This window comes from Brachionichthys hirsutus, chromosome 14, assembly GCF_040956055.1.
Source record: "Brachionichthys hirsutus isolate HB-005 chromosome 14, CSIRO-AGI_Bhir_v1, whole genome shotgun sequence".
In the NCBI taxonomy this organism is placed as follows: domain Eukaryota; kingdom Metazoa; phylum Chordata; class Actinopteri; order Lophiiformes; family Brachionichthyidae; genus Brachionichthys; species Brachionichthys hirsutus.
The window spans coordinates 1,608,048-1,629,177 of NC_090910.1; positions in this window are offsets into that span (position 1 = coordinate 1,608,048).

Below are 21,130 nucleotides of genomic sequence, written 5' to 3' on the forward strand. Positions count from 1 at the left end.
TGAATGATGACCAAATGTCTGCAGAAGAGCTGCTCTGTCCTCAGTCATCTGCACATTGCATCACATTATTAGAGATCACACAGCAAAAGCCAAGAGTCTGGATAAATCTCCTGCTCTCGGTTACTAGACACACTGTGCTGAAGACCAGCAACAATCAAGAGATGTTTTCGTCTCATTATTCCATCCATCGCTCTGATTTATGTCCAAAGGTAATGATGAAAGGTCTGAATTCAGAGTGTCATAAACAAAAAGCAATTTTGAAACCCGCTATTGGGAGGAATTGGAAACTGCAGCCTGAGCCCATCAAATGTGGTAAGGATGAGTCCCTGAACTGAGTCCCGCCCTGGAACAGCAGATATAAGTCGTGCTGCTGATGGATTTGCATGTGTTTTCTCATGAATGGAACTCGATGACACTCAGCTTGTGGTGCTTAAAAACATTATGCACAGTGTGGCAAACTGCTCTGCAGAAGTTGCTGCCCTCTTCCTTCCATGAGATTAGGGTTAGAATTATATCTTTATAGTTTGTCTTCATTTTTGTATTGCAGGCCATATTTTAAGAGAAAATGAAATGTTCCAGCCATGCAGCATGTACATTAATAAATTATACTATGGGAAAGATATGCTCTTTAGTTTTCAGGGTTTTTTTCCATTTGATAATTCTTTATAGATCCTGTGACATTTAAGTATGAAAAACATTTTTTTAATTTTTTTTACAGATATTCAATTTGAAAATTGACGTACGGTACCTTTCTAGTTTTGATGGACCAATCAGAACACTTTAGTGCTGTAGTACAGTGGTCCCCCACGGGCCGGTGCCTCACGGCCCGGTAACAAATACCGTGAGGTATTTGTTACCGGGCCGCACAGAAGGAATAACTAATGTATACAATTTCCGTTGTATCGATTATTAGCGTCTAAAAGGCGTTTTATTTTGAAAAACGACCGGATTTTTGCCAGCGTAACATTCGCCTGTGAATTTTTATGCTTTACGTGATACGTTACTAAAGACAGACGTGAACTAATGAAGATTAATAAAAAACAAATGTCTTTGGAGATCTTCTTTGCTAATGGGAAAGTCCAAAGCTTCTAAATCAGTTATCTACAACAATTATAAATAGTTATTGTCATCAAATGTTAGTGCTTTGTATAATTTTAGTTAGTTTAGTTAGTTTCCTGGTGCTGAAACAAGCAAGCAAAACAAGCAAAGTGGTTTAACAAAGCAAAACAAACCCACTCTTCCACCGCTGTCAAAGACGAGTCGAATTACTGTTGCAGACAATGCCTAATTACCCCCTACCTAATATATGGGGTAGGGGGTGGTTTAATCACCTCCAAATATCGACATTGGGTACCAAGCCCAAAGAACAGAGCAGCTGACCTGAGAGAGAAGGTCATGAACTCAGCTACCTCCTGATTGCCAAGGCGAAGTAACAAAGTGCCATCAAAAGGTCTACTGGAGGATGTAAACACAGCACTGCTAAGTACCCCTACCGAGACCATCACCGAGACCAATCAGCTGATATATGCAGCAGCATCAGTTATCCTAAAGACTCTTGGCTACAAGATGAACAGCATGAACAGCCGGAAGGAGCAGGGAAATCATAGCAGCACAGAGAGAAGCCTCCTAACTGAGCTGAGCAGAGATGAGAATCTTAAAGAACTGGCCTAGAAATACAGCTGGCTGGCAGACTTACAGTGAGAGCAGAGCAACATCCCAGAAGAAGACCCAGTAGTCATCACAACAGCAGGTGTCCAAAATGAAGAGCTGGGAAGCTCCATGGCAAGACATGATTCATGCCACTGGCTTAAGCTCAATGCACTCCGTGAACAGCTAGCAGCACAAATGAATCAGCTGCTAAAGTTGGGAACCCACCCAGAGTGGCTAACCCAAGGTCAGACAGTTCTCATCAGGACCCCCACAAGGTAACAATACCATCAAACTACCGGCCTACAACCTGCCTCAGCACCACATGGAAGCTCCCATCAGGCATCGTAGCAGCCAAAATGAGCAGAAACATGGATCAATAGATGAACCGGATAAAGTAAATAGATTGGCAATAACACCAGAGGAGCCGAGAACCAGTTACTGGTTGACAGAGCAGTCACCAGAGACTAAAAGGCCGGGAGCACCAACCTGTGCACTGCCTGGATTGACTATTGTTTTGACTATTGTTTTGTGATGTGTCTGTACTTGTATATATTTTGTATTTAGTCATTACTGTTACATGCAGCACGACATCACCGAGAAACATTCCCAGTCTGTGAAGCCTCACTGACAATAAACACCTCCTGATTCTGATTCTGATTATAAGAAAGCCTATGACTCAATGCCACACACATGGATACTGGAAAGCCTGAAACTGTAGAACATCAACAGGACACTAAGAACCTTCGTCCAGAACTCAATGAGGCTATGGAAGACAACTCTAGAAGCTAAGTCAAAGCCAGTTGCACAGGTGAGCATCAAATGCAGCATCTACCAAGGAGGTGCTCTATCATGCTTGCTGTTCTGCATAGACCTAAACCCCCTCAGCCAGGTCATCACCCAGAGTGGTGTCCGGTACCAGATCCGAAGTGGAACAACCATCAGCCACCTCCTCTACATGGATGTCATCAAGCTGTATACCAAGAACGAGCATGCCACCCACTCTCTGATTCACCTCACGAGGATATACAGCAATGACATCGGGATGTCGTTCGGACTTGATAAGTGTGGGCAAATGGTACCTAGAAGAGGGAAGATGATCACAACTGAAGGGGTTGAACTGCCTGAAGGCAACATAAGAGATGTGTAGGACAGCCACAGATTGCTGGGTACCCCACAGGTAAATGATACCATGAGGCAGCTAGGAGGTCAGCAAAAGCCAAATAACAGTGGTGCAAGTAGTGATCGGGGCACTAGGTGGCAGTAACCCCCAAGCTGGGTGCAGGGCTCCAGTAGTGATCGGGGCACTAGGTGGCAGTAACCCCCAAGCTGGGTGCATGGCTCCAGCAGTGATCGGGGCACTAGGTGGCAGTAACCCCCAAGCTGGGTGCAGGGTTCCAGCAGTGATCGGGGCACTAGGTGGCAGTAACCCCCAAGCTGGGTGCATGGCTCCAGCAGTGATGGGGGCACTAGCAGGTACCAGGAACAACGTCCGACACCCCCGTCCAGAAGAGCGCAGTCCTAGGGACAGCTAAGGTCGTGCTAGAACCCTCAAGCTCCCAGGCCTCTGGTAGAGGACCCAAGCGTGAAGGAGACACCTTCCCTTCAGGGTGGGCACGACAATATTTTTTTTATGTTAAAAACTTCCTGCTTTAAGGAATGAGCCTTTAAAATAAGCCCACTTTCCCACTCACATAGTAAAGTTTTAATAAAACCAGTGTCCTTTAGAATAATAACATAAAGTGGAGCCATCTGTTTTGCATTGGGAGGGCAGAGACCTAAAACAAATGACTGCTCCACTTAAAAGTGCAAGCTATCAATATGAAATGCATGTGCAATAACAGCATGTACCCAGAAGTGAACGAATTACCTTCCAAGCGTGGGCAAGGGAGAGACGGAGAATGGGTGAGCGGAGGCGAGGAAAGGCTACGAGAGGGTTTAACTATACTTTAAATTAGTCTGTTTTTTAAATGGATCAACTCCGGTTCAACGTTTTAGAGACATTTTGAGGCATTTGCTTCCCAGTTTCTGTTTACAGCTGGATTTTGATATCGGTTTTATCGCGTATGTTCGTGCACAAACACATCGTGGGCTGACGGCATATCATCATCGTGATTCTTTGCAAGCCACAATACGTCTGGAATGGGAACAAACAATGAGTGTAAATGAGCAGCAGCAGCTTTTAGCCCAGCTTAGCCTTTTCTGCCTAGAGGATGGCATTTTTTTGGTGTATTTTGCAGTTTGAACACATATTTTAAAATGGATAAAAATACATAAATGCTGCCTCTGCTTGGCTCTGAGTGCTTTCTGTTGCATAACCCCAACAGCGTATCGGGGGGGAAGTCCCACTGCTATGGCTGCCCCTGTCCCAAAGGAACCCTGCACATGGACAGAGGCTTTTTAATGTGGACCCGGGTCTATCCATCACACTCTTCTTGTTATCCTCTGAGACCCCAGCCTTCCTCTTTTATATAACTCTCATCATGATGGAGAGAGAAAACAGGCTGTTCTGTAGTTCTGCAGAAAGAAAAAAGAAAAAATAGATAATGTAATGCACTATAAAACCCATAAAATGCAGCACTGGTGCTTGTGATTAACCTTTATCAATCTTTGTCTACAGGTCATTATTTTTTCAGAGCAGGATTCTCCAATAATTGAAGGACATTTTGCATATACTATAGTATATAGTATGTATGTATTACATACAGTAATCCTAGCTGCAAAGCGTGCCTGACAGTGCTTCCAGCGAGCAGTGCAGGGTGAGACAGCAGCTGTTCTTGTCAGAGATAAAGACTATAGGGCAGAATGAATTAAAGGCATGTGAAGTATAGCAAATAGTGTGTTGTCTCGTGTTTCTACTGTATTTACCTCTTTCCCGGGGTAGATTATATCGTTTATCTTGGCAGCGGGAGGCTATTTGTTCCTCGTGTGTGTCAGAGGAGGCAGCTGGAGTCTGTGGAGGAGCTGCATCGTTATCGGTTTTCATGTTTGAGTCGGATTATCTCAAAGTGAAATCTCAAATAGGGCGGAAATAAATAAATAACTGTATCTTGCCCGAGTCTGTTAGGGAAGTAAATACCCCCAACAGAAGACCGTGGTGAGTTCAGAAATAGTATTTTTTTAAGGAAACCTGTGACTTCATCCTGCGCAGTCATTTGAATTGTAAATGAACTTTTATTATGCTTTTGTTTGTCGTGCTCTTTGGGGCCACGGTGGCGCAGCAGGTTGAGCGGGTTCTTCTGCGATGGAGGGGTTGGCGGTTCGGCTCCCGCACGCTGTTGTTGTGTGCGTCAGTTAAGCAACCTTTATTTGTATGACTTAGTTTTACGTGGTTGGTGATGTGCTAATCCAATGGTGGATATATAGTATACAGATCTGATCATTTAGGAAACATGCTAATGTCACATTGTGAAAATACTCCCTGACGACTGAAACGGTTTTGTCGTCTTACCTCTCGATGTTAAAGAATGAAAATGAAAGCACACACTAACCTTATCTGGATCTATTCTATAATTTAGCCGACTCTTCCATCCCTCGTCCGGCACGTCCATCAAGCGTTATGGAAACCTGTCAAGTTTTACTGCTTAATCCCGCTAACAGCCAAACAAGCAAACAAATGAAGGCCAAGTTCTAGATTCTTTTTTTGTTGTTGCTGCTGGTGATTCTGAAGAATCATGTGAAACACATATTAGGCGCATTGCTACTTTTCGGATGACAGGTGTGCTCCTGAATGCAGGTCATCATATTATTTGAACCTCGAGGTGAACGGTCACAGAGGACTGTCCCGGGTTCGTACTTTTCGGTCCTCTTTCTGCAGCTCTTGTTCCGTTCCGTTGTTATCAGATGTTTTGGAAACTGCCTGCAGTCGTGCATGTGAGTGTGACGGCTGTGCATCAATGGCAGACGGATGACCCCCCCAGCGTCAGCCACAGAATAGGCAAGTGTAGATGTAGGAATCGACCATGTGTTAAGTTGCACCGAATGATTTATGAAGCATTAATAATTAAACGGGTAAATTAGAGACAGCTTGTAAAGGGAATATCTGTCTGTGCTGATTTCATCGCATGAGGCGTTAAAGCGTCGTCAAACCATCACGTTCTGTGTGTGAGAGTCGAGAGACAAGGATTTTTATGGCACTACTTTTGTGTTAACAGTAAATGTCGAGGTTTCATGGCCTTTGCTGTCTGTGAGCATAAACAACGGGATCCTTTCTGAACTTCTCTCTCTCTCGAAAACTCAAGACCGCAACTAATTTCTGTTTAACATACAACATATTTCTGTTAAAGTCATGAAATACTCGAACATTTAATCCATGACAAGCTCTTAATTCTTCTGGAGGCTGACATTTTCACAGGTAGCGAGCACGGAGAGACTGAGACAGAATGAAATGAGTCTGTCCCAGACGGCGCTCCGAGGACGGCCTGGAGTTAACGCAGTACTTTGTGTTAATTAAAATGTTAATTAGAATGTCCCTGCAGCTGCACTACGAGTCGGATACTTCTTTTCGGGTCACTCCATCTAACCTCCATTGGACACCACAAATGTCATGAGACTGCAGGGATGCTGTGTTGAAGTCAAATCAGCAGCATAGCAGTGGAGGATGGAAGGGTATGATTTGCCATAATTAAGGGAGATTAATTATATATAGAGAGAAATTATTTTATAAAATGAACCCCCCACCAGCATAATTTGATGCGTGACACCCACAGCTTAACAAAGCTGTGGTTACAATTACAGCAAGGAATTTCTAGTTAGTAAAAAAAAGGCCATCTTTCCAATAAATTAGAATAAAATAATCTTGTCATGCAAGTATTGCAATAAAAAGCAATCTCTCTTCCGAGACAGATTCCTAACCTTTGGTTACGACAACTTTTCAGCTAATACCGAGAGCGATTTAGCCGGTAACAAGGCACAAAATTGGTTTACGTAATACCCCAGCAGAGGGGAAAGACGGTTGCCCTCATTTTAAGAGTAGGACTCCTCCTCAGAATGAGATCGTTAGACAGAAACACGGTAGAAACGGAGGTCCGAGAACAACAATCCTGATCCTGAAACGGTAATAGCACAACGGAAGGCTGACAATGATGTGTCAATGTGGATTGGATAGACGTGAGCAGCTGATCAGAAAAACGTTAATCTCACCTTAAAGCGAGGATGCCGGTCGGGCCTAGAGGTTAGGGTGCAAAAGCAACCACTCAGACCAGCGCTCCCGAGCGTCTTCCTCACCAACGCCAGATCCATCGCTCACAAAATGGACGAACTGGATTTACAACTGGCAACAAACAGCTTCGTCCGGGACTGTAACGTTATGTTCATCACGGAGACGTGGCTACAACCGCTGATCCCCGACGCTGCAGTTCAGCTAGCGCAGTGGTCCCCAACCTTTTTCCTGCCAAGGACCGGTTTCATGCCGGGCAATTGTTTCGTGAACCAGGGGGGGGAATTAAATTTAAAAAGAGGAATATAATCCTTCCAAAAAACTTTTTGTGGATTACAGTTCGGCGTTCAACACGATAATACCGGACATTTTAACGGTTAAACTCTCCACCTTGGACTCTCCACCTCCATCTGCATCTGGATTAAGGACTTCCTGTCTGACCGCACACAAAGGGTCAGACTCGGCTCCCACCTCTCCCCCACCGTCACACTCAACAGCGGCCCCCCGCAAGGATGTGTACTGAGTCCGCTCCAGTACTGTGTACTGAGTCCGCTCCTGTACTCTCTGTACACCTACAACTGCACGTCAACCCATCTCTCCAACGCCATCATCAAATTCGCCGATGACGGTGTGTTACTGCATCCTGGGTACTGCATCACGGTGTGGTACTGCGTCCTGGGTACTGCATCACGGTGTGGTACGCCTGGTGCACAGCAGCAGAGAGGAAAACCCTGCAGAGAGTGATCAACACAGCCCAGAAGATCACCGGCTGCTCTCTGCTGCTGGACCGTATCTCCAGCTCTCGCTAGCTCAGCAGAGCTACAACCATCGTCAGAGACTCCTCCCACCCTGGACACACCTTGTTCAACCTGTTGCCCTCAGGACGGCGCTACAGGTTGAACAAGAGCAGGACCAACAGACTCAGAGACAGTTTGTTCCCGAGAGCCGTCAGCGCTCTGAACGACAACCAGGATTAAACAATAGAACTACTCACTATGTGCAATTTGTAATGTGAAGGTAAACGATGGGTTACAAATTAAGTGCAATACCGCCGCCCCCCCGACCTCATGTGCAATTACTAAATGCAAAGTACTGGACAATCTCTCTGCATGCATGATTTATCACTTTCAATTTGTGTTGTTTTTTCTACTGCTATTTTAATTTTATGTTGTAACTTAGCACCAAATGGAGCAGCACTCCTAATATCCACGATGCAATGACAATAAAGGCTTTCTATTCCAGTTCTATTCTATTCTACTTTAGCTATAACTTCATTTGGCAGAGCTGTCATGCTTCAGAGCTGAAGAAGCTTCTTGGATGAAGGTGAAACATCTTCAACCAAACTTGAACAAGTCCAGTTGATTCGTCGTTTTTTGCTCTTCGTGATTCATTCGGTAGAATTTTTCCACAATCATTGCTAATAGCCGATAGTTTCACGAGCGCTCAATAAAAGTTGAATGTGATGCCTTCTGTTTCATTTCTAAGTAAAGATAATTGAGCTAAAAGTGATTGCAGTGAAACAACATTACCACATTACCGCCCCCCCCAAGCACACACACACACGCAAGGGGGGGGGGCATGTCACGCAAAGTGACATGGGAAACTATAAGGCAGAGGAGCTCTGTGGAGGAAACTCACCAGTGTAAGGTTATTCAAACTTTTTTCATTGCCATGGACGTCTAAATATACGTCAATTTAAATCCATACTTTTCTTGGCAATGACGTCAAAAGATTCAACCAACCCTCAACGAACGACGTAGGTTGAGGCTAACGCTTCTTTAGCGATGTCTGTGTTTGTGCGCAGCCATCCAGGTCATGGATGGCTGCGCACAAAGAGCAAAACATAAAGCAAGAATCAACTGGACTGTTCAAGGTTGACTGAAGGCTAATGGCGGCTGAGGATTAGTCAGGTTTCATGACTCCCGGGGGGCATTAACATCCACAAAGAGAATGCTAATGCGCCTGGGGCATCTGATTGCCTTGGTGGTTCCGGTCTCTTCTTTGTTTCTTTGTTTCCTGCTCCAATAGGAGAATCTGGACCCTCGACCTGCGCTTTAGAACTGAAGAAGCCTCTTTGATGAGACGTGAAAAGTCCAGTCGATTCTTTGGGGGCTTGTTTGTACCTCGTGCTCCTTCCGAGCTGAACCCTTTTACATCGTGATCGTTAGCACGGGAACGTGCGTCTCAGCGGCTCGTTTTCATTTTAGCAATCAAAGCTTCTGATCGCTAAAATTAGCCTATGATTGCTTAAATCAAAGAGCCCCCCCGCCACTTCAGTCCATGTCACATGAAGGCCATTTTCTTCCAGTCACTCATATACTGTAATTTCTGATGCCAGAGTGATCCATTTTTAATTTATAGCTCTTGCAGAGGTGCTCATGAAGTTTCTAGGACTGGCAGCCGAAGCTGATCCCCTTTGCTGCAGCCCTTGAATCACAGAACGCTGCAGCAGAGTTGGAGCTCTTGCTTGACGAACGAGCTGCTCCAACATGCTGCTGAAGAACCCAGCCTCCATGCTGTGCAGTATTTTGATGCACAGCCTGAGAGTCTGCCTCATCTCCGAGGTAAAGCGTGGGCATCGGTGTCCAAAAAATGTTGCGTCCGTCTTGTTGAGTCCCATTAACACACTAAGATGGGGTACACACACACACACACACACACAAACTGATGCACAAACAACTGTCGAGATATTTATCTGCACGAAACCCTTGTTTTCTCTGGTTTTTGTTGAGAACTGGTGATTTTGGTGAAAACTGCCTCTGTTTAACGGCAAATAACTGCAGAATGAAAGAAGAGACTTTAATCTTTCACTTGTTTCATAGTACACAATATTCTGTGGGTCTTGAATATTAGGTAAAAATGAGGTAAAACAGATGGCAATCTGGGGGAAGGCTGTGCTGAACATGGCTGGCATTGAATGGGTTAATTTGGAAACTAAGTCATGACAAAATAAGAGTAGACGTGCAGGATCTCAATGTGTCATGAGAAGTCCCCTTATGTTCAATAAAGCAGGAAGAGCTATAATTATTGGACACATTTTATATTTTGATGAAAAACAAAAAGGAAATTCAAACATGTCTTTACTCAACAGCTCTATCTATCACCTAGCAACCACTCCCACTGATCAGCCATGCTTTGAGAGGCTGGTCCCTGGAAATCAGCACAAGCGCCAGCAGCAAGTCACCTACATCAATACAACAGGTAACCAACCGACAGAACACACACTTAGACAAGGTTCACAGGCAACGTCACGATTGCTGGGCCGAAACCCAGCAATGACGAGTTTACCTGTCGGGGATCAGCTCTCCAGCCTGCCAGAAAGGGTCTCGAACAAACTCCTCAAAGCGAAGGAGTGGAACATCAGCTTCATGAAAGAGAACACGGAACCCACTGCTGAGACGGCACGATGGAGAGAGTCTTCTTTAAACACACACCACCCAGAGACCCTTACGGACTCACTGCTCCGGTGAGGAAGGCTCAGAGGCAGTTGTTTTTCCTCAGAATAATACAAAGAGCCAAGCTGTCCCAGCAGCTGCTCACGTCTCTCCATCACTGCTCCACTGAAAGCTTCCTGCATCAACCAGGGAAGCTGTTCAGAAACCACAAACACCATCACAGCCTCACCTGACCAAGGTCACCGTCCCCTTCTCACCTTGCTGCCTTCTGAAAGGCACAATAGGTTTTCACCCAAATGCCATTAAGCAATTAAAACACGACAAATATATGTATAAAAACAAGTGGAACATCTGGAGATTTACGATGTGCAGTACTGGAGTTTGTGATACTTTTACGTTTTCTGCTTTGACATTTGTACATGACTATCTATTCTTATGGATGGATGGAATACTGTAGTGTATACACTACCGTAGCATGTATATATATATACATATATATATGTATGTATATGTATATATTTCAAGAAGTAAGGATGAAGGGAAAGGTCTACAAGACAGTGGTGAGGACAGACATGATGGACGGCTCAGAGACAGTGGTGAGGACAGCCATGATGGACGGCTTAGAGACAGTGGTGAGGACAGCCATGATGGACGGCTTAGAGACAGTGGTGAGGACAGCCATGATGGACGGCTTAGAGACAGTGGTGAGGACAGCCGTGATGGACGGCTTAGAGACAGTGCTGAGGACAGCCATGATGGACGGCTTAGAGACAGTGGTGAGGACAGCCGTGATGGACGGCTTAGAGACAGTGTCTCTGAGGAAAAGACAGGAGGCAGAGCTAGAAGTGGAGGAGATGAAGATGCTGAGGTTCTCCTTGGGAGTGACCAGGTTGGACAGGATTAGAAATGAGACAATAAGAAGGACACATATACCGCCGGCCTCTCGATCACAGGACGACCCGCTCAACGACCTGCGCCCCCGGGCTTATTTTATTAGATCATCAGATTCTGTTCACCTCTGGAACATTCAGTTGTCATTAGACGTGGAATAACATCATGACACACTAAGCTCCTCCCCCTTTATCTTGTTATTCATGTCATAAATATATGTCAGTAATCTCTCTCTCTTCCCCGTAGTCTTGTTCTCTCTCTCCCTCTGTTTGTCGTTCCTTCTGTCTCAGTCTGCAGGTCCTTTTCACCGTGGTGCTGCAGAACCTGGACATGTGGTCCTCAACACTGATGCTAATGGTCATGTCCAAGGTTTATGTCTGTTAAAGGGAAGTTTTTCCTTGACTCTGTCTCCAAAGTTCTTGCTCTTGTGGGTCATGTTGGTTTCTGTCTTTCCCTGCTAATCCTGTAAAGCCTTGAGTTAACTTTCTGTTATGATCTGGCACTACAGAAATAACATTTAATTGCATTGAATTGGAACACGGATGATGTAAACATCTCAAACCACACTCAATGCTTATTAGAGAAACTGATGGAGGAAAACTAATTAATATTGTACACCAATCCAAAAGTAAAAAATCAACAGACAGGAACGGGCTTGAAATGTCTTTGATTAAAAACAGAATTGCCTGCATTGTGAAACCATAATGATGATGATGATGAATATATTTATTCGATATTATAATGATCCTTGGTGCTCAGCTGTCGGGGGCTTTAAGCCCCTGGTCGGGTCACCGCATGACAAACAGGTCCTAGGGGAGGGACAAGACAAAAGGTAGCTTACAAACCACTTATGTTCCAGAGTTTCCCTCGCCTGGATGTGGGTCACCGAGGCCCCCTCTTGGAGCCAGGCCTCGGAGTGGGGCATGAGGGTGAGTGCATGGTGGCCGGGCCTTCACCCATGGGGCCCGGCCAGGCAAAACCCAGAGAGGCAACGTGGGGCCTCCTTCCCGTGGGCCCACCACCCATAGGAGGGACCAAAAGGGTCGGGTGCTTTGTGAGTTGGGCGGCAGCCAAAGACGGGGGCCTTGGTGGTCCGATCCTCGGCTCCAGCAGCTAGCTCTAGGGATGTGGAACGTCACCTCTCTGGTGGGGAAGGAGCCTGAACTGGTGCGTGAGGTTGAGAAGTTCTGACTAGATATAGTTGGCCTCCCCTCGAAGCACAGCAAGGACTCTGGAACCAGTCTTCCCGAGAGGGGTTAGACTCACTCCCACTCTGGAGTTGCCCCTGGTGAGAGGCACTGAGCTGGGGGGGCAATAAATATTGCATTGTTGTAATACTAAGTATTGCATGTTGGAGTATCTGTTGACAAACAGGTTCAGCTAATTTGCCCCGCCCCTACTGCCCTTTGGCCTGGAGCCGCAAACAAGCAAACAAAAGCATAGTTCCCCAGACCGGGAGACGGAGGGACATGTGTCTCCTGCTTTGCCATTCATGAAACTGATTTCTTCCCAGAATCTGCGATGCTGCAAAACAACCTTGACTTGCTCTGACAGCAGGGTGTCCCTTTTGCCTCCTTTGTGTCTGCCGTTCCCTTCTTCACCGATGCCCCGATGGCAGAATGGGAGGAACAGAAGGAGGAAGAAAGATTCTGCTGGAGGGGTCTTTTATATTGCATGACATTTATATTTGGAAAACATTGCTTCTGATTTCCGAATGCAAAAAAAAAAAAAAGTTTGTGTTAATTCAACAACAAATACACATAATTGTACTGTTTGGTCGACAACTGTGTCTGAATGTTTGGTTCCATGAACGATGTGTGCTTCTGTCCGTCCCCTGATCTATAGGAGTTTACGTAATGAGGCAGGCGTCACATTCTGTTAATATATTGTATATCCAGCACTCCATCCTCTGGGACGTTTTTAATCATCACACCCACCTACTCATAGCTTCACGTTTCCATAACTGCTTCAGTGTGTTTCATCTGCCTCTCCTGTTGGCTTCAGTGCTTTGCATTCAAACACTTAACGATGGAACGGCCATCGTAAATGCATTTTGGCTGATGTGCCCGTATGGTCTTCTGCCAGAATCCCAGGGGTTCATAAATGTGGCAGTGTTGAGCGGCTCTCAGCATCGATGGGCCGACACAAACACATTTCCTTTCCTTCGGGCATTTTGTGGAACCAAACAATCAAGCAGGGTTAGAAAGTCACAGGATGCATTACAGTGACAGATATCTGAAAGCCCAATGAAGACCCTTAGATCAATGCCACTTTTAATTGATTACTTTTAATGAGTTCAAATAAATAATGCAGGGGGATTGACACACACACACACACACACACACACACACACACACACACACACACACGAACTGTCAAGCAGCTGAAACTTTAGTTTAATGCCCTTCAGTTGCTTTGCCTTTCTTTAAAGTCTCTTTGTGCCAAATTGATTGTTAGCACTGCTCGCCACCAGGTCCCAAATGAACGAGTCAGAGAATGTCAAAACATGCAGGAAATCTGTATTTATTCATATCATATTTAATTTGACAAAAAAAAAAAAGAAACAACACTTTTTATTCATTTCCAAGGGCAGATCGTACCACTGAGCAAAAAGCCTTCAAGTCCAAAACATTTCTGGTCTCGAGAACATAAGTTTAATTCATCTTTTGTGACATTTTTTTGGTCATTGGAAGTCCAGAGATTTGTCTGGTAGAATTAATGTCCTGTTGTTTATTAATGCATTTTGGTTATTGGCGTACGTCCAGGTGATGATCTAACCTGGACGGACATTATTTCAACCTGATAATTATGTCGGAAGATGTGTCCAGCTCAGTGAGTTCACCTCGGCTTCTAGGACAGTATTTCCCCAAAAGAACAGGAACAACGCCGATTGCCAACTCGTATCAAATTATGACGTGGCAACAGGAATCTACATGAGGAATACATCCAAATAACTAAGAAAGGACATCGGAAAGCTTCATTCTCAAGAACCCAACTGGGCTTTTTGATCCCTCACCCCCACCTGACGGCATGCTGATCATGCCCAAGTCCATTTCATTTTGATGTCGAGCAGTGGTAGGCAGGTGAGCACCGAATTAAGTGGTGATGATGAGAAGTTGGGTGGCAGGTGTGTTCTGCCCCGCTCCGCCAATCCGTCCTCTGCCACACCCGCTGCCGAGAGAGAGAAGGCAGATGAATAATAATACTCTGTTCCTGGTAACATTCCCAGAATTTCATGAAAATGTCATCTCGATCCGTCCAGAACCTTTTGAGTCATCTTGCTAACGGACGGACGCACAGACAGACAAACGCCGGCGGAGGTAATGAGAGATGAGTAACGAGTAGCGATGTTACGAGGTGTGCCTAGGCTTCGAAGCGTACGTCGAGTAATGAAGGCTTGCTTCGCTTAGGGGAGGAGCCACAAATGATGATGTCCGAAGCCTCGTTGCCCGGCTGTACGTGATTGCTTCGGGAAGTGGTTCAGATTGTGCCACGTGGTTTGGCAGCTCTATAGACCCCTCAGGCTCCGTTCAACATGTGGGTTGTTGGAGGACAGTCTGGAGATAGTTTGGAGAGTTTAGGATGTAGGGTTAGAGTTTAGTTTATATTTAGGAGAGTAGGATAGGTGACAGGACGTCCCCCGTCCTGCACATCATTGTCCAAGTTACACAAGCATCATCTGTGCCCTGTTCCGAGTTCCACAAGCACTTCCCCTGTCCTTATGCTATTTTCAGACAGATGTTTGCACAACCTGACACAAGAATTCAACGCATCACTTGATGTGGTTCAGATAGAGCTGCCTGTCATTATACACTTGTCCAGTAGGGGGGTTCGTGAGCACATGAAGCTTCGAGAAATGAACCCTTTCTCAAATCAATTGGTTCGAGTTGTTCAATGTCTCATGAGGCTTCATCTCACCATCACTAGTAATGAGAAAAACACAAGTATCACAAATGATGTTTTGAGGAAGGGTCTAAGCTCAGACTTTATTAATAACTCATTCAGTACCAGCCGCTGGCAGCGCTGACATACGATGAGTATGAGCAGAAGTCACAAACCGGGTAAACGGAATAGGCAGACAGACAGATCGCAAGGGGCAGGCAAAGAGACGGAATCCAGGAATCAGGCGGGGTAAAAACTGGAAAGTAGGAATCATCACTAAACAATCTGGCAAGGGTGTGGTGTCTGAGCTGAGGATATGTAGTGTCCGGGGTGATGAAAGGGTAGCTGCAGGTGAGCATGGGAGCACAGGTGACTGGTATGAGCTGATTGCATGAGGAGGAGCAGGAAGACAGGAGAATTTAGTGCATGGACAAGCAGAGGCCCGCCTCCAGCTGTGACAGACTAAAGGGTACGTTAATACACTGTATGTGGGAGTGTTGTCAAATAAAAGTAAAACAAAAAATCTAATAGAAAAGATCATTTCAAAACAGATTAACTTAGATCCTCAATAGTTTATAATGGGTTTATATCCAGATGAACAAGACTTTAGTAAAGCCGAAAGGACTTTTATTGATTTCAGTTCATTGAATGCAAAAAGATGGATTGCTCTGAATTGGAAAACTTTAAGCCCAGTGTTTAAAACATGTTATCCAATCTTCCTTTGGAAATGATAATATATATTCAGAAATCAAAACAACAAGTATTTGAACAGATTTGGGGGCCATTTATTGATTTGTGTTGCCTCCATTGCCCACATCATTCAGTGCAACCAACAGGGTGCAGGAATGACAGCAAGCCTTTCACTCAGCATGGGCCCCGATTATAGAACGTATGCATGATATTTCATGAGAATCTGAAAGCATAAAGAAGAGTTATCTTACTGCGGTCCTTGTCTCTTCAGTGGCTGCAGAAAGGCAAACAGATCTTGGCCTGTGATTCATCGACACCCCCACAACGCAGCATGTGTAAATACACACGCTTCAGACTCACTCTTCCACTGCAATCATTTCCACATCGTTATTGTGTCTTTCTTTGTGCTGCTGTTGGAGCAGCGGGCTAATTGGAGTGTTGGAGGTGAGCTGGTGATTTGTCCACACAAAAATAGCTGCAGCATTGCTCTCTGAATTAACAAGCATGGCCAGCGGATTCATTTTTTGTTCCTCATCTATATCTGCTTCTCTATTTTACTCATACAACCTCGATGCATGCATCGTCTGCCCCCGCTACACACGCATGAGCATTTTACTTATTATGGATGGCCTCACCCCAAGCCCGTTATTACATGCCAGTAGTACTGGACTAGTGTACTCCAGGGAGGAGATGCTATCCACGAGGACCAGATAAGATCACGGAATGTGATATCTCATCCCAGCTAACGTAAAATTATGGTATTGAGGGTACACCGACAGAAGTGAGGCTGAAAATGTGTGCCATCTGAAGACATTCACACAGGCTGTCTGTCTGTCTGTCTGTCTGTCTGTCTGTCTGATCTACTTCTTTACCTGCTTTATATTATTGATCCTCTGACTCAGTAAACCTGAGTCACTGCTGCCAAAGGATCTTCTCCGTTCCAAAGAGGGCCTTGTCCCCCTTTCTCCTCATTTCCCAGTCCTTTGTCATACATTTTAGACAAACGACCGGATGATAAGATGATAAGACTTGACAGGATCATTTTCACGGAGACGGAGCTCCCTGTTTCTGAGGTTTGCACTGTTGAAGGCTGATTGCTGAAACTGAAACTAATCTGTGGAATTACCAGCTGATCTTGACGGATTTTGTCTCTCAACTCAAACATGACAAAAAGAGAACCTCCCTTTTCTGTTGCCTCCCCAGCATGTCAAGGTATTCATTGTTTTCTGCAACCGGCTCGACCAAGTCTCTCAGTATTTTGAAGCACAATTGCTATCAGTGCTCCATCAGCTGGGCTCTGGGGCTACAAACGGATGACCTTGTCACTGGCACGCTGCGTAACCTGGATTTATCCTTGCATTAGTGTGATGCAGTCAATTTATCTGCCAATCAGGGCGACGTGCAATCAATCCCCCCCCCACTGGTTTTCGTGGCATGATTCCATCATTGGTTGTGCCCCAGTTAATTGGTTCCTTGTTGGTTTGTCACTACTTACAACAGCCAATCACGAGCCGCCTTGATCAAGATGATTGAAGTCACCCTTGGGGCTGTGTGTAATCTGCTTCTTTTTTCTTTTTTTTTTAACGAATGTGAAGTTGAACCTGAAGTTATCTCAGGCGGGCCCTTCAATTTCCGCAAAAGCAGCCTTTCCATGGACGAGTAAAATGTAATCACTGAACATTTTTGGGTTTTCAATTCACTTTATTTCCTCTTATTCTCACAAAATCTCCGCGTATAAAGTGGGTACGTTGACTGTCTAGCTGAAAACGCGAGGAGGTTGTGAAATGCGGTATTTGGCAGGTAAGGAAGGTTTTCTTTTGATTTCCTTCATGTGTTTCGGCCGTTACACGGCAGCACCTGTCTGACCATCCCATCTGTGTGACGGATGAACGGGCGCCACCATATGACCGTGTGAAGGGATGAAGGGTGGCCGATGTCATAACATGCTTTGTATGGTCACTCGGGCTGCAAAATGGACTTACTCATCCATCAGCTTGTCCCACACTTGAGCCCCGATCAGATATTTAATGTGCTTTGACACACGGATAACGCGACCCCTGTTACCACACAAACCACTGCTGCATGTGAAACGTTGTGCAGGGAATTCGATTCGGTCTCTTTGAACTGCACTGGATGGGCCTGTATTCTGCGCACGGCTCGGTTCTGATGACGCCGGGCCTACAGATCGTTGCTATACTTATACATGCATCTGCTTTTGCTCAGCACTAGCGTGCGACACAGCCTGTGCGTTCCAGCACTAACTTCCTTTGACACCGATCAGCTGTGCTTCAATTCATTATTGTGACATGAACAGTTTCAACGGAAACCCTTCAGTCACACTGTGCTCTTAACTAACTGTTGATACATCGATAATAAGGCCATTTTAATTACATTTGTTTAGTAGCACATTGAAGACGATGAAGACTCCTTGAGTCTCGCATGGAGCATTTTAAATCTATTTCTCTGTGCATTTGGTCCGTTTGATTATGAATTCATCCAACAACACTCCGGTTTATCAACCCGAGTCATTATCGTGATGATTTCTGCCTCCCTGCCTCGCCGTCGATGCCGCTTTGTTCTGAGCGACAGGCGGAAGGTCGTGCAACGGACAGACGATCTCTCCTCTCAACTGATCAATCAAGGAGCAGCTCTTCTCCTCCACGGCTGCCAGTTTGACTGTGCTTCTATCATAAGTACTAAATATGTTTAGATGTCTAGTATTGACTTAAAGGGGTGACCGTCTACTGATCGTGCATGCAGGTGGACCCTTTGCTCGTGTCTCCGGTACTTTCTTTCCTTGCTTTCTGTTCTTGTTTGTGATTTTGACTTTGGGCATTGGTGTTTCTTTGTCTTTCATGAGGCCCCACGATGAGCTGGCGAACGGTCTGCGGTGTTCCCTGCCTCTTGCTCGTAGCCAGCAGAGCAGTGACACACAAGGCGGGTAAAACAGCTGAAGATCGTCTCTTCTTCAAGATGATGGATGGATATTTGCTTGGCATCATTCGGACCATTTGGAGCGGCCAAATCACCTAAACTGAATGTTAGGTGGAAACCGGAGAACCGGAGAACCAGAGAACCAGAGAACCCAAGCAGGCACGGGAAAACATACAGCCTAACTCAGCTGGCCACGGGCAAGCGGCAGGACACACCCTGGACAAGACGCCAGCTCAATGTGGAGCCCAGAGGAATAGAATAAATGCATTTGGTTTATTCCTGTCACTGACAATATTTGTGAGCTGAAAAAGAGGAGTCGTATTTTTCATGCTCGGCTCAGGTTTTCATTTTTATTATTTTCATGTCATTCTGTTTCCTTTTCTCAATACGATGGGTTTTTTTTTTATATATAAATGAACGGAGGATCGTATAAGACTCAGCAGCACCATCAAATGAAAAGAATCCTCCTTTGCAGTTCAAAGCTGAGCCCGTTTTCTGGCATCGTCAGCGGTCTTTCCACTCCACTTGCTACCGAAAGGATCCCTCGGTGCTTCGCTTTCATTTGTGAAAATGGTTTATTTAAATATTACTCTGATATCATCATTATAATACAAACTGCACACCAATGTTCCAGTACAGAAGCCTCACACAACACCAGAGGAAAGAAAACTCAAAAGCCGTTAGAAGTTCCGACAGCTCAACAAACCGCATTGAAATGAAACACATGGAGAGTGGATGAGGAAACGGGCCAATGGAAGCCGGCACAAAGAGGCTGGCGTGATGTTTGTGATAGAGCATCCCCGAAGGAGCGGCCGCTCCAGCCGCCACTGGGAACGCTGCTCATCTTTGGTAACAGAGACTTTGTTGAGCCTCCATCACGATCCGGCACCCAAAGTTCATTCCTCCAGCGCCTGTAGCAAGAACCCAAGAGCGTTCCGCAGAGCAGAACGGCAGCTCGGTCGAGGAGATGCTCATTATATATAGAGAGAGGTGAATATACATTTTGCCAAGTTCATTTCGAAGCAATGAAAACCCACGTTAGACTTACTAACACTTGAATATAAGTACATGACACCATTGTTACAAGTACAGGACATCACTGGCCTCTGCCTTTTGAAATGGATTATCTTTTTCCCTAAAAAAAAAGAAAAGTTAACATGCTGATTATTGTATTTACAAGTTATACAGATGTGTTACTACACGACTCCGTTTCCTACAGAGTCCACACACACATTCTCTGCTTCGTGCCCTTAAAGCTGGAGCACGTCTGCAAACTTAACATTGGATCATATTACACAACTTGTCCAATTTTAAAATACAGCCATCTATTCCCAGTCCCCAGCAGAGTGACCAAGTGTGAGCACGATGCTAGTTTGACTGTCCAAATGCAGCCTGAAGCTAGTCGGACATTCCGCACTTGGACAGAGTTGTCCTCCTTCCTCCTCCACACACCTGGTACCAAGTGATGGATCAGCAGACGTCTCTGGCCTGATGCCGAAGCAAGACACACCCAGTCAGCCTTTGAAGCTTGAAGCTGAATTCCCCGTCTCCTCTTTGGGAGTACAGGACAAAGAACTCCTGTTTTTGTTTATTTGTTAGTTTGTTTTTTCTTTGTTTGCAATGTGAACGTTAGGCCGCACCATGCAACACAGGAGGGCCTCCGTACTCATGCTCCATGTTAGCGTGAATGTGAATTTAATTCAGTAAAACGTACCAACTGCTTTGATGCCCACCGAATGACAAGCAGTCGGTGCAGGGTGACTGCTGAACACTGTCCGCCTGATCCTCACGGTGAGTAGCGTGCAGCATAAAAACCATCTGTCGCCGGTAAATATTTCAGGTTGTATTTGGAACATCTGCGTTTGTGCTGAATAGTGCACGATTTCGTTTAAAGTCAGCGATGTCCCAGAATCGTGAGTATTTTGTTTCGCCGGTTGCAGCCGATCGTTGGAGTTGATGGAAAGAAAGAAAGAAAGAAATGCATAAAGAAGCACCTGTCTCTGTTCGTCTCTCAGATTGTCAAAGCGTCTTGCTCATAAATGGTTTGCGTGGTTATAAACTTTAATGATGCGTCATCCAAAAATAAAGCAAAAAAAAACAACAAGCCGATGTGACTGTGACATTTCAACAGAACAAATCTTTTCCTCCCGTCGAGGGCGAGCAAGTCGCTCTTTATGCTGCATTGTATCATGTCGCCATGGAGACACATGGACAATGTGCTAATGTGTGCAGCAACATAACAGAAACTAGCGACGATAACGATCCATTCTGAAACGATGACACACAGCCGGGGGGGCGGGGGGGGGGGGGGGGCATGCCCTTTAAAAACGGTACAGGTTAATTAAAATTAATCATCCAATGGTCACATATCAGGACTTGGAATGACTCATAAACTGTTACATCCTTTTTTTTTTTTATTCCTGTTGAGGTTGCAATACAAATTAAAATAGACAAGGGAATTTTTTTCACACCAAAGTTAGCACATAAAAAGGCAAACTCTAACATACGCTAACACTGACAGCTCCACTAAAGT